A 15,330-nucleotide genomic window follows, 5' to 3' on the forward strand; every position below is an offset into this window, starting at 1 on the left:
TTTCACACAAAGGGATATTTCTCAGTAATAAAAAGGATCAAACTGTCGATACATGTAACAGTACAACAGTACAACAGTAACATGTTAACCTAGTTTAATCTGATTGGAATTTGAGTGAGATGACGCCCTCCCTCTGGGAGAAGAGATAACCTCCACTGTCTCCTCCACTGACCTGATGCCTCTAGCTTCTCCGGTGTTAGCGAATCTCCCGTGAAGAAGTCAATGCAAAGGTGCTGTGTAGAGGAATACAGAAGTCCCAATAGTCATAGGTGTGATTCTTTTGGCCCCTCAAAAGCAGGAAGCTTTTAATAAATACATTTAAAGCCTTACAGTAAGATGTAGGATAAGCAAAGAAGTGCAGCATTACCCGAATCCAGTGGAAATCCATGCAAAACAAGCAAGCAAAGCCCACTTCTTTTCAACTGACTTTGGTCAAGAAACAGAAAAGAGAACCATGCTGACATCATCCGAGGCGAGGATAAAAGACATAAAATGTGCTTAGTGTTTGTTTTTTTCTCAACAGTTCCCAAGAGCTGTGATTCCCAGGCTGTCTCGGAATTGCACCCTGGTTCCTGGCGCACATACCCCCAAGCGTGAGTCTGCAGTTTTACAGGAAGAAAAGTTTGGTGGTGAATTCTCCAGCAACAGCAGGATTCGTGTCTGTTCACAACAGTAAGTCATGTGTGTAGAGCACTGTCTGGGAAGTCGCCGTAGAGAAGGTGTCGTCTTTGTGTGTGTGAGCAGGGCTATAAAATGGAGAGTGTGCGTTCACTGACTCTGCAGTTTGACAATCTTTGCCACCCATGATCCTCTGGTCCTAGTGTAGGCTCCCTGCCCGCCTGCTTAGCAGCTGAATACACTTGAACAAGTCACTTATAGTCTCTGAAATAGTCTCTGAACTTCGGTTCTTTGATTAAACCAACAAACCTAGGAACAGAGGCTTTGTAAATATGAGGAGGCATAAAATATGAGTGTGTCGCTATTATTCTTACCGCTCTTTTGCGGTTATGCCATCCTGTGCCACAGGAAGGAGTCTTTTGTCTCATGGTGATTTTGGATCATAGAGCGTGGTACTGTGTTTCAGTACTAAGGACTCAGGACTCAGGACTCAGTACTCTTCTTCTGAGTGCTGGGCCTTGTCAGAGAGCTGTCACACCTGTCATGGCATTTCTCCTCAGGTGACAGTACCTATAAAGTAGTAACTTAAGAGAAGCTAAAAGAAATCACTGTCCGCCCGGGTTCAATTCCCAGCACCCACATGGCAGCTCACAACTGTCTGTAATTCCAAGATCTGACACCCTCCCACCAATACACATAAATTAAAATTAAATTTTAAAAAAATGAATGGTGGCCGGGTGCGGTGGCACTCACCTGTAATCCTAGCACTCGGAGAGGCAGAGGCAGGTGTGTCTCTTTGAGTTTGAGACTAGCCTGGTCAACAAAGCAAGCCCAGGACAGCCAAGGCAACAAAGAGAAACCCTGTCTCAAAAAACCAAACCAAACCAAACCAAAACAAAAACAAAAACAAACAAACAAAAAAAACCCCAAAAAACAAAACAAATAAAACCAAACAAACAAACAAAAAAACCATAAAAATAAGGTGGATTTTGTAGTTCTTAGCTAATCCCTTCCAGTGAACCAAGCACTGTTTTGGATTCTCGTTCAGGTCAGTGAACAAAGCGTGCACAGGGCCCTGCCTTCACAGAGCTAGGTCATAAACCCAGAATGAGACACGTATCATAGATGGTGCAAGAACGCCTTTGGTACCCGGTGTTAGAATCTAGGGAGGATACAGGGAAGGGGGAAAGTGGAGTAGAGTGAGGGGGCAGCGAGCATTCGGAAAGCTGATCCAAACTACAGTGCCTCCTTGTCAGAAGGTCTCATTGAGTTGGACCTCAGGGGTTGCTCTGGGCATGTTCCTGGCAGAGGAAGCAGCAATAGAAGGCTGGAAGGGACAGCTTGTATGCTGCAGGCACAGCAGTGTGCCGAGACAAGGCGAGTGGGCGGAAGGTAAAGGGAAAAGAGTGTGGGGAGGCAGTGTCAGGTCCAAAGAAAATAAACACATTTCCCTGGCTTACATACTGCCTCGGTCCATTTTCTGTCTCTGCCACAGAATATGCCAGACTGGGTAATTTATAAAGAACAGACTTATTTGGCTCATGGCTGTGGGAGCCTGCAAGGTCCAGGCACACGCCGCTGGCATCTGGTGAGAGCCTTTTGTGTTGTGTCATGCCATAGAAGTAGGAGAAAGGCAACAGCGCAAAAGAGGACCAAACCCAACTGGGGAGCAAGAAAGCGCCAAGCTCAAGCCCACTCACGCTAATTCACACTACACTAATGTCTGTCCATCCTTGAAGGCACAGCCCTTATAGCAGGGGAGGTCCCCACATCCCACTATGACTCCATTCAAAACTAAGCTTCTAACACGTGGACGTTGGAGCGCATGTTTGAACGTAGCTAAATAATAAGGGTTTCTCTGCTTTCTTATTGATGTGACTCATTCTAAGTGGATTTCCCTGACAGTTAAAATACATGCACGTATGCATTCACTCTAAATAAATAAATTAGACCTCCATCGCCGCCCTACTAGTTTCCTGAGGCTGCTGTACCAAGACTCAGTGCCTGAAAACAGCCAAGACCCTTTCACAGTTCGGTAGCCTTATCAAGCCGACCTCTAGTTAGCGCCCTGCTCCCTACCAGACTCACAGTGCAGCTTCCTTCCTTCTCACTTCCTAGCTTGTGGTGCTTCTTGGCGATCTTTGGCGGTCCTTGGTTTGCGGCCGCATCGATCCAGTTTCTGCCTCTTCCACATGGCAACCTTTCTGTGCCTATGTTTGCATGGTACCCCTGTTGTACGTGTCTCCAAAGGCCATCTTCCCTTTTCTTACAAGGACACCAGCCACGGGATTAAAGACCTACCCTACTCAGATGCAACATCCTCATGACTGGTTACTTGCACAGCAACCCTGTTTCCAGGTCTGGGTGGGAGGGTCAAGGCCTCAACTTATCTTTAAGAGAGGGGAGCACAGTTCGATCCACCACAGTCACCTTTAGTGAAATATTACCATTCCCACCGTGAGAGCAGAGCATCTTGGGAAACTCAAATGGCTTACCAAAGGACAGAGTCAGTCATTTAAAGATTGTACCTCACCGCCTGTGTGCCGTTGATAACAAGCCGGAGATATCAGGGACCTTCCCTGCCTAGAGCAGGAGCTACACACACACACACACACACACACACACACACACACACACAGCATTTTAGACTGTCTATACTGTTCGGCTCATCTCAGAGTGCCCCGCCCACACCCCTCTCCCGTTCCTGTCAAAGGGAAGGGATGCCTCCTCCAGATCTCAATCCCCATTTCACCTCATTGTGACAAATACAGAGGGCATACGCCTTTTCTCATTTCTAGGACTTTTTCCAAGAAAATACTGCTACAATTTCTGTGGTATGTGGAACATTTAGTGACAGGAACACGTTCTTTTTCTCATGTAACATAGGGAACACACACACACACACACACACACACACACACACACACACACGCACACACACGCACACACACGCACACACACACATGAACACAGCACTCAAGTCACTTGGCTTAATATACTCAAACTAGAGTATTCTGAAGCTTTTAATATTTTTTATTGTTCATTATACTTAAGTGCCTCTTAAATGTCTTGTCTGGCCATGTGTGAGTGTGAGGCTACAGTAGGAGCTGTATGTTAGGTACAGTCTTTTGAGATGTGCCTGAAAAAGGAGAGCTACACCAAATGGAACCGAGCACTTTGGTCATCTGTGAGGGACACATGGCTACGAACGATGTCCCAGCCAAAGGCAGAGGAGTGTCTAAATCTCAGTCCGGATTACGCATGCTCTCTGCTGTTTTTAATCTAGTGGTTAAAACAAAGCCATAGGAGGAAGAAAACTCCTGGGATCAAACCAGAAAGACTAGGAATCTACCAAAAAGAAGAGTACGAAGCAAGTTCAATGGTACAGAAGTGCTATGGGTAAAGAGGCCACACAAGGAGGACTATTAAGGGCAAGGAGACTGTACAGGGAGGGCAGGGAGGCTGCACAGGGAGGATTGGTGAGGGCAGGGAGGCTGTACAAGGAGGACTGATGAGGGCAGGGAGGACTGATGAGGGCAGGGAGGCTGCACATGGAGGACTGGTGGGGGCAGGGAGGCTGCACATGGAGGACTGGTGGGGGTAGGGAGGCTGTACAGGGAGGACTGGTGAGGACAGGGAGGCTGTACAGGGAGGCCTGGTGGGGGCAGGGAGGCTATACAGGGAGGACTGGTGAGGGCAGGGAGGCTATACAGGGAGGACTGGTGAGGGCAGGGAGGACTGGTGAGGGCAGGGAGGCTGCACAGGGAGGACTGGTGAGGACAGGGAGGCTGCACAGGGAGGACTGGTGAGGGCAGGGAGGCTGTACAGGGAGGACTGGTGAGGGCAGGGAGGCTATACAGGGAGGACTGGTGAGGGCAGGGAGGCTATACAGGGAGGACTGGTGAGGGCAGGGAGGCTGTACAGGGAGGACTGGTGAGGGCAGGGAGGCTGTACAGGGAGGACTGGTGAGGGCAGGGAGGACTGGTGAGGGCAGGGAGGCTGCACAGGGAGGACTGGTGAGGACAGGGAGGCTGCACAGGGAGGACTGGTGAGGGCAGGGAGGCTGTACAGGGAGGACTGGTGAGGGCAGGGAGGCTGCACAGGGAGGACTGGTGAGGACAGGGAGGCTGCACAGGGAGGACTGGTGAGGGCAGGGAGGCTGCACAGGGAGGACTGATGAGGGTAGGGAGGCTGTACAGGGAGGACTGGTGAGGGCAGGGAGGCTGTACAGGGAGGACTGGTGAGGGCAGGGAGGCTATACAGGGAGGACTGGTGGGGGTAGGGAGGCTGTACAGGGAGGACTGATGAGGGTAGGGAGGCTGTACAGGGAGGACTGGTGAGGGCAGGGAGGCTGTACAGGGAGGACTGATGAGGGCAGGGAGGCTGTACAGGGAGGACTAATGAGGGCAGGGAGGCTGTACAGGGAGGACTGATGAGGGTAGGGAGGCTGTACAGGGAGGACTGGTGAGGGCAGGGAGGCTGCACAGGGAGGACTGATGAGGGCAGGGAGGCTGTACAGGGAGGACTGGTGAGGGCAGGGAGGCTGCACAGGGAGGACTGGTAAGGGCAAGGAGTCCTGACTATCTTGGCTTTGGCTAATGATATGAGTGGAAAGGGACGATATAGGGAAGATTGACAGCCCCACCTACCTTTCCTCAGCATCAGTTTCGCTGTTTCTGGTGACACTGCTGAGCAGCTTCCTTTTGAGACCACATCTTTCTCACCTTCGTTCTTGATTTGCTTTAATCCCTGTAAGCTTTGGTGCTCTGCTTTCCACGCAGTAGCTGACTGCTTTGGAGCTGTGTGTTGAAGCATATGCTTTCCCAAAGCACCAAAGTCTCGGGAAAAACACTGCCTCCTCTCCAGGAATCCTCGCCCTCTCCAGCATGCATTTGCTCTGGTACTGAAAGCATGTGGAAATTACAAGGCTTTCGCAGTCTTCGATCGAATCAGCATGGCCAGTCACCACTGTCTGATGTCATCACCACCCCAGAGCCCTGCTCCCTGCAGCCAGACTGGCTGGTGTTCAGACCCTGGCAGACACAGGTCTATTTGATTGACATGGTAGGATTGGTGGGGGCAGTGCTGGAGTTCAGACCCAGGACCTAGTGCATACCAGGCAAGCACAGTACCACTGCACTGCGCTGCAGCTTTCACGACATTGTTGGCACTTGGTAGCTGCTGGTGAATCGCTGCTGCTCCCGAGACTGCCCCTGCTGGTTGAGAACTATAGTCAGGGCTGGGGAGATGGCTCAGAGGGCAAAATGCCTGCCTGCCTGTCAGAGCTCAGCTGCAGGCAGGAGACAGAGGCAGGAGCATCCCAGGGACTTCCTGATCAGCCATTCTAGCCAACTGATGAGTGGTGGGTGCAGTGAGTGACCCTGTTTTAAAGACTAATGTGGAAAATTAAGAGGAAGACATGAATTGAACCTCTGCGCCCCCCAACACGGACAGACAAGCATATTTGTACACAAACCCTCTACTTGTAATTATAAATCATTTTTCACACACAAACAGACACACAGACAAACACATACATGTGCGTGTGCGTGCACACACATACACACGTTTTAGTGTGTAGCCAAATAAATCAGGAGCCATCTGTTTAAATTTTTTCCCACAGGCTTCTGGCAAATACTATGCTGGCTCAATCCTCCTGTCACTGGAATGGGAACAAAGGCTTTACCCTTATTTCTCAGTAATTTGACATTGTTGAGAAGTTACGAATGCGTTAGCACATTTTAAATATTCAGATAAGAGTCACAATATAAAATGAACTGCTCAATTTATTTTGAAACTTTTTTTTCCCTAAGATTAAAGATTTTAAGCTGGATGTAATGGTACAAGCCCATAATGCCAGCTAATTGGGGGAGCTGAGGCAGGAGAATCACAAATTCAAGGCCAGCCTTGGTGATTTACGGAAGCCCTGTCTGAGAGGGGGGGGGGGAGGGAGAGAGAGGGAGAGATACACACAAGTACAGGGACGTGGATGGGGTTAGGAATGATAGAATTCCTGCACGTGTGAGGCTCTGTGTTCAATCCCCAGTACCATAACACAGTGACATAAAATAACCCACTTAAAAGTGTTTAAATTTATCAGTGCATTTAGTACACAAATTTACTACCTCTGACCCATTCCAAAACAGCTTCATCACCTCAAATGACGCTCTGTGCCCATTAAAAGCCACTCCCCGTCCCCATCCCCCACCTCCTGGCAACCATCAATCTACTTCCCACCTCCATGGAAATGGAGTTGTTCAATATGTGACCAGTTGTGGCTGGTTAGGAAACCAAACCAAACCAAACCCTGTACTTGTGATTACAAATCATTTTTCAGCATCCCGATCCCTAGGCAGGAGAGCTGACGTGCTGTAGGAGTACAGTAGTTGCTGAGTGAGTCCTCCAAGAAAACCACCCCAGGGATACGTGAATCCCTGCAGTTGCTTCGGGAGGGATGCTTCAGGATGAAATTACTTAATCCGCAAAGATGCGAGACTGCGGCCGGCTTTACCTTACTTCACCTCTGCCATATGGCCCAGTCCCTTCAGCCACCTGCCCCGCAGCCCCTGACTTAGGCCATTGTCCTGGCTGTTTCTCCGATAGAACCCATCCTGCAGCTGAACCTGTAATTGATATTTTTGGCTGAGGAGCTAGAGATTAGATTGCCAGCCTAAGCGACAAAGCCTCGTCTCTCCCGAGGGGGTTAGATGACACCAGCTGCTGGGGATAAAAATTTGAGGCATACTTTATGCTGTCATCTCCTGGGGACCTCCTTAGGAAAACAGCCCTTGCCGAGGAGGAAGGGATCCGGGATGCGGACTGCGAAGGCTTGAAATGTGAGTCCCCGCTCCATCTGCCCAGCGAAACCTAAGACAGTAGCACAGGTGGAGAAGTGGGAAACCGTGGCAAACAGGATTCTGGGGGGCTGAAATTCTCATCAGATCCTCCCGTGGTGGCAATGGAAGCCTCGGTTCTACACTTGCAGGGCCAAAGAATTGGGTTGAATGGAGCTAGTGGCTCAGTCAGTGAAGGCCACCTGTACACCCCTCTTCTGAGGCCTCCTGGCAGGCTAGGGCCATTAACAAGGACGCTGGGGCCACGGTTAAATACAAGCTCTTGCTGGCCTGTGTACCTACCACGTGATGTATGAGATCTGGACTGAAGCGCCAGCTTTCAACTCCAAACATTTGCCTGGAAATACCACCTGCAGAGTACTTGGACCACAAAGCTGAGTGCTGGGCTTGCAGTGGGGAGGCAGTTTTGCAGTTCCTCTCCTCTCTCCATCCTGGTCCTGCTTCCCTCCCTCCGTCCCTCCTTCTGTTAGCATGCATGAGGCTGCAAGCGCACCAGATGAGGCCCTCAGGGCTAAGGATATGAATGAAACCCTGCTCTCTAGAGGCTCGCCTCACGCCCTCCTGCTACCATCTGTCTGCTGTCTCTCGTTCTGCTTCTACAGAGACAGCGGAAGACGTTGTGCGCCTATCTGTCTCCCCCAGGAGGAGGTAGCCTGAAAGCCACGGGGTCCCACCTGCTCTGGAGCCTTTGGATCTAGCTTTAGCAAAAATTCCAAGGGCATTGTCGCATGAACTGAACCTCCCGGAATTGAGTTCAGCTATGTAAAGAGATAACAGGATAGAGTGTGGCTGGTGATATTTGAGAGTGTTTTTTTGCACAGAATGCCTGGAGCACAAAAGGCAAAGTAAACACCCAGCACAGGGAGAAGAGGGGCCTCCCAGGCGCGCCATCTGAGCCCTCTGGAAAGAGGAGAAGGTGTTTGCCAGACAAGCAAGGGGGACCCACAGTCACCAGAGGTCACACCAGATGAACATGTTTCCTGGGAGGGGACCCCTGACCACCTCAGTTCTTCCCTTGTTGTAGTGTAACTTTAGAAACGATCCGCCTGATTGGCCTGCAGCATTGGCCTAAGCCTAGGCTCAGTGTCAGTTCCTCAAGAGGTTAAAACCAGGGGAGAAAATTTTGCTGGGTTCCTCACCCTTAAAACGCCACCCATTTTAACTTTTGCCTTATTAAAAATAAGTAAAAGTTCATTTCTTTTCTTCGCTGGCTCGACTTGGCAAGCTTTCACATCCCAGGGTCCTTTCAGCGTTTGGGCAAACATGCCAAATGCCTCCCACGGAAAAGGCAGGGCTCTGTACTCCAAGCTTACAAAGGACAAATGGTAAGAGAGTTTTGCTCCTAAGGAGACCAAAATGGACACTGCACACACAAAAATCTAAAGTCAGCCTGGAAAGGAGCTCCACTACCGTTTCCCATCGAAGCGAAAGCCTCCTTTATTTGCATAGCCACAGAACTAGTGTTAAGTTCTTTGAACTAAATGACTTTAATTCTGAAGTTCAGAGGTCCGGGGAGCAATGAAGAAGGGAAGGCTGTACTGCCCTGGAAAGACAAAGGCACGGAAAGAGCTGGCCACAAGCCTCACCAAGTCCTTTTCATGCCGAAAAACAGCCCCAAAGGAACACTGGAGACAGAACTTAGGTTTCACGTTCAGGATTTGATATGTGCTTCTTTGATCTTGTACCAAATGTCAGCATATTCTACTAGAGTCCTGGTTTATGCTTTTGATTATCTGACAAGTAAGAATGGCTTTTACCAGGACCCAACACACTTCCCCCCATCCCACCCCCACCCCCCCACCCCCCCACACCTCAGGAACTCAGGGCACCATGATTTGAATGGCTCCTGCCTTAGAAACGGTTGCTCACCTGGGCTCCATCCGCACCCAGTGCCCTTCTCTCTGTCCCTTCTGCTCAAGAGCTCAGCTGTCCTCAAACACATCTGCAAACGACAGGTTCTCTGACCCATGCCCTTCCTTACGGACTCCCTCAGCAATTCATGTGGGTGTCTGTCTGCGCCCCATCATACGCAGAGCGTTAGCTGTACCTAGCTTGTGCCTGCTGGTAAGTTAGTCTTCTCTTCTATGAGACGAGACAGTAATCTCCGTGAGCCTGCAGCATTCTCCTGGAGTCTTAATCACACCAGCATCCCAGTTTCTACCCCACATACTGAGTTCTGATGGATACTCAGAAATAAGCGAATGGCTTGAGTGGAAGAAATTTTAAATGCAGGCAAATATCTGTGAGAATGTCTGCCTCTCCTGCCGCCATCGCAGGCCGCATAGCTGCTCAGTCTGTTGTTTCCCAAGGGATCCCCGAGGTGGAGCACACCTCTGGTGCTGTCTGGGAGGTTTTAGACAGTACTGAATGAGTGGGAGGGCACCGTGAATTCATGTGGCATCATCCCAGGGGCTGGATACCTGGATGGAAAGGGGTGGAGGAGAAAGAGCCATTGTTGTCAGCTTTCCCCTCCTCTGCTTCCTCGGCCACGTGGCTGCCCCACTGCCCCATGCCTTCCCATCGGGGCTGCTTGCTCAGGATGCTTCAGAGGAGAATTTCCCTGCCTCCCTTGGCTTGTGCAGCTTCCTCTTTCTTCAACACTGGCAACGTTACCTCTTCCACGAAGGCCTCTCCCCCTCTGTGGACCGGCACAGACCTCATCACAGCCCCTCCTGTGAGTTTCACACCCTTGACTCCCTCTTTAGAAGACCCTTGGGGTTTTCCTGGGTTCACTCAGACAATTGAGGTTAGTCTTCCAGACTCTCTGTCTCTCACACTGAGCTTCCTTTGCCTTGTAAAATGACATGGTCCCCGGCTTTAGGGACTCGGCCTGCCCCGTGATAGGTGGTGGTCTGTACCATTGCCAGCCCTTAAGGGAGATTCTTAAGGGAGCAAGCACCACAGCTACGGGTGTGAAGGCATTCCTCAGGGGAAATGGGCCCTCTGTTAGGGAACAAAACAAATTCACATCTGTGATGCACAGCAGCGTTTACCCAGTGGAGGCTTTGTCTAGTAACGGGGAGCATGACGGCAATAACATCCCTACGAGAGACTAGAGAGATGCCTCAGCAGTTAAGAACACTTGCGGAGAGCATCCAGGTTCTGTTCACAACCAATCCTTGCCTCCAATTCTAGGGACTCTGATGCCCTCTTCTGGCCTCCATGGGCACTACACTGCACTCAGTGCACTGACATACAAATAGGCACACACATATACATACATTTTAAAATATGTTTTAAGAGGCTGGAGAGATGGCTCAGTGGTTGAGAGCACTGGCTGCTCTTCCAGAAGACCCAGGTTCAACTCCCAGCACCCACATGGCAGCTCACAACTGTCTGTAATTCCAGTTCCAGGGAATCCAACACCCTCACACAAGCATACATACAGGCAAAGCACCAATACACATAAAAAAAAAAATAGCAAATCTTTTTTTTTTAAAAAAGAAACACATTTAAAAATATTTATTAGTTCTCTAAAGTAAAGATCACTGAATGTTTCTTTTATCAAAGGTTTTCAAGACTTCTAAACTACAAAAATATGAGCCTACTATACATGAATATAAAAGCAAAATATCATTTTGTGGTAAGCTTACACTTTCATTTAAAAAAAGTGCACTAACTAGGGGTTTAGACTCCACTGCCCAGAAGATTCCAGCAATATCTACCCAGTACTGTAGTCACTAAGAGCATTAAACAAATGTTAACTAGAGAGAGAGCAGGGCCTGCAAGATGGCTTTGGAGGGAGAGGCACTTGATGTCAAGCCTGCATGTGTGAGTTCAGTCACCAGAATCCACATAGCGGAAGGAGAGAACTGACTTCCCCAAACTGCCCACTGACTTACACACACCATATGGTGTGTGCAAGGTATGTACACACACATACAACTAATAATTTTTAAAATATAGTAAATGAAGAAGTTGACCATGTGAAGACTCATGGGAAGGTGATTATGAAGTGGGGAAATGAGAGATGAAAAAAGTGGATCAAAGAAGAAGGAAATGATGAAAGCCTAGCAAATGTGTCCAGAAAAAATTGTCTGGTGAGGTTTAGGAAGGGAAATGTCAACACTGAACCAATAGATATGATTGTATAGAAAGATGAGGTAAAATAGATAAGGTCTTCAAAATCCTCAGAGACATACAGAATATGGCATTTAAACATGTTTTTATTATTTTAAAGATTCACTGACAATGAGACAGGTTAACTCCTGGCCACACCCAGCCTACCTCAAAAAGGATGATGAGCATCAAAGAACCTCCTTATGGAGATGACTTCAAATGTGGCAAACACACCACTGGGCAAAATGTCCTCCTTTCTACCACAGACAGAATTCTGCTTTAAAAAGGTCAAGCTTGGATGCAGGCAGAGTTGACGGCCAAACTCTACCTCAGACAGGGTAAGAAAGATCTCAATAGTTCCTGTCCCACAAATATGTCTGTCAGATATATTGGGCCAGAAGGCTGAAGAAGATGCTCCAACGTTTTAGAGAGTTTTGGGTGACTATTCAGGGAGCAGACTGTCTCTGTCATCTTCTCATTTGGAAAGCTATTAACCTACATTCCTGGCATACTCAGGTAATCAATTTTATTCCTTCTCAAGTCTCTGATGGGGTTGAAGACCAGGTAGCTTAGTTTACAATAAAAAGGAATTCCATGTTTTTTCAGTGAACTGGTTAATATCTGAAGTGTACTTGGGGGACTTTTTTATGATTCATAATTTTTAAAATTCTCAACATAAAAAGAAAAGAAAAGAAAAGGAATGCCGACACTGTTCTATGAAGAGTAAACTTGTAACCTAAGAGAGATGTCTGGCTCCATAGAAGGAGAGTGAAAAGACTTCTCTATTGCTGTGATAAAACATCATGACCAAGGCAACTTCCAGAAGGCGGCGTTTACTTGGGCTTATGGTTCCAGAGGGACAAGAGTCCATAAGCAGCATGGCGGGAGCGCACAGCAGCAGACAGGCCTGGTGACTGAACAGCAGGCTAAGACCTCCTGGGTTAAACCACAAGCAGGAAGCAGAAGGAACAAACTAGGAACAGTATGTGGCTTTTAAAATCCTGAAACCCACACCTAGTAACATAGGTCCTCAAGCAAGGCCACACCCCCTAAGCCTACAAAAATAATGTCATCAACTGGAGACCAAGTATTCAGAAATTCAAGTCTGTGGGGGGACATTATCACCCAACATTAAATGGGCGTGGCATCAATATCACACACCCCCTCCATATCCACCGACAGCATAGCACAAGACTAAGAGTTCTATCGGGGAGGGAACAGGGTGAGGTTAACCTTGGGGTCTCCTCCTTAGCATGCAGGTGGGTGTATGGACGCCAGTGTTCACTCAGCACCCAGCCCTTTCTCTGCACCCCACAGTGTGGGTTCATCTATCTAAAAGTTACCGCTCAAAAGAAGGATGTGTAAGGAAGGAAAGATTAAAAAATAGAACATGAAGCACAATGCAGAAGTTTTCAGTGGATAAATACATCTGGAGATTTTCTTCACCTCACCTTGTTCATTTCACTAGACTGTAAAAAAAAAAAAAAAAAAAAAGTCCCCAAAATATACAGTACAAGAAAGAAGAACACAAGTGTATGGAGGGTCAGATGTTCTGAAAATCATTCCTGAAAATAATTTTAGTATCTCCTTGTATGTTCAGTGCTATGTCATAGTCATACATATACATGTATGTATATATATATCACATATAAATAGTAAATGTGTGTATATTAAATCAACAATGCTTATAGGTACCTTTGTTTTATTTAGAAAATTATGGAAAGGAGTTTCTATTTTCTTCTAATCTGCAGCCTGGAGTATCTTCTATCTTGCTGCTACAGAGAACGTAAATCTGTTAAGACAAAGACACGTGATGTTATGCTGCTTTCCTCCTCTTCTTCCTACTTTTTCCTCTTCCTCTCCTTTTGTCCTCCTCCTTCCCCCTTTCTCTCCCTTCCTCTTCTTCCTTTTCCTTTTTTCTTTGAAATGGGTCTCATCCTGTAGGCCTACTTACATACACTTCACTATGTGGTCTAGGCCAGCCTGGAATTTGGGGCAAATCCTCTCACCCTCTCCCCCCCCACCCCAAATACTAGAATTGTTTGTGTGAGCCTCTACACCTAGCTAGTGCCTGTTTTATACTCTCGTTTGACACAGTGCACTTCATAGACACTCAGGAAGTCGTTGATGGCTGGAATTAGAGAAAAAAAAAATCAATCAGTGTGAGCATTGCAGGATTCAGTGGGAGCCAGCATAAAATGTTGAGAACACATCCTTGTGTACGGTGAGCTGTGTTACACCCCATTTCTAAAAACACTCACAATATTTGTAGGCTGTGGTAGCAATAGACCAGTTACAAAAGAAAATATGTAACTGATTTTAGACCAAGCCAACAGAAGTCATTTGTAAGTCAATCTTGCGTTCACTGCCACAGAGAATGAACTGAGGAGGGAAACCCACGCTGCACGTGGGGGAAAGCATCCCGTGTGATAGGGGCCGGACAGATAAAACGGGGAAGAGAAGAAACTGCTAGAGTTCTGTTTTTCCGTCATCCCCTCCAGAGGCAGAGGAGGAGGCCTGGTGGGCAGCACACCCACCTCAGACCAAGCTACTCCACGGAGCCATGCCTTCCCTGACACGGTGGACCAGGTTCCTTTAAAGTATGAACCAAAATAAATCTTTTCCCCTTAAGCTGCTTATGGTCAGATTTTGTCATGGCAACAGGAAGAGTAACTAATATAGATCCATACTTTTTACCTCATAGAGATTTAAAGGTTTCAAAACTTATTTATTTATTTTCTGTCAGGGAATGTTTTGTCTTACTAAACAGTATCTGCAAAAATGAATACCTATAAATAATTTTGAGTTACTGGGAAAAATAATGCGGAAACAATGGAGAATGCTATTACATATTATTCTATTTTTGTAAACCAGGTTACTTACCCCTTAGAAATGCTGTAACAACCAAAAGGTGCGTGTTTGTGTATTAGAGATCCTTTTAATGCTCTTCAATTTAAATTACACTTTCAGGTTAGCATACAAAGTGGGGAGTTTCCCCATGGCATCTTCATACATGCGTACCATTATCTCATTTGTTTCCCCCCACACACGTTCCTGCCTTCTTCCAGCTGCCTCCCCCCCGCCACGTCTGCCTTCCTACTACATGTGCTCTGTTGCTCTCTGCTTCCCGCTTCCTGAATATCTCTTTCTTTCCTCCCACGGTCCCTTTAGAGTTTTTGTGACGTATAAATACACACGTGCAGACACACATGTAGGTGTGTGTGTGTGTGTGTGTGTGTGTGTGTGTGTATACATTTCAAATCTGGATTCTGCATAGAAGAGAAGCCATGCGGCATTTGCGTCAGTCTGGCTTCTCTTACTTAACGGAACGACTCCTCGCTACTTTGTTCTCCCTGCAAAGGTAGAGATCATTTTGAAATAGAGCAGCTGAGATGCTAGGGGGTTGGACATTTGAAGAGATACAGTGTTCTCGTGCCTGGTGGTTTAGGGGGTAAGAGGTTTGACTCAGCATAAACATTGACTCAGCCACTAATAAAAAAGGAAAGTGTCCCTGCGTAAATCCTACCTGTCCTCTTCAGGTCAAAGAAACACAGTAAATTTCTTCCTCCGGACAGGGTTCAGCAGTGTGACAAAGGCTGTGTGCAGTTCACTGGCTGTGCTGCTTGTGTCAACTGTGGCGAGCGATAAGAGCGTCGGTGTTTGACCGCGGGTGTCATCTTGCTTCCTCCCCTCCCATTCTATGACGGGTATATGCCTCAGCTTGGCCGAAAGGTAGTGAGCTGGCAACCCTGCCCAGCAGGACCCATGCCGTGAGTGGGGAAGCCCTTGCCCCCCTTAT

General features: G+C 47.8%; 1 protein-coding gene across 1 annotated transcript in view; it reads left to right on the forward strand.

The window, feature by feature from the left end:
• The first annotated feature begins 539 nt into the window (after positions 1 to 539).
• Positions 540 to 15,330, forward strand: part of CRACD (capping protein inhibiting regulator of actin dynamics) — a 118,540-nt gene continuing 103,749 nt past the window's right edge. Inside the window, exon 1 of the mRNA XM_084760498.1 lies at positions 540 to 672. The gene's annotated coding sequence lies outside the window, so the exon portion shown is untranslated. The remainder of the gene's footprint in view (positions 673 to 15,330) is intronic.

The sequence above is a fragment of the Acomys minous genome, assembly GCF_964271855.1.
Source record: "Acomys minous genome assembly, chromosome: 15".
In the NCBI taxonomy this organism is placed as follows: domain Eukaryota; kingdom Metazoa; phylum Chordata; class Mammalia; order Rodentia; family Muridae; genus Acomys; species Acomys minous.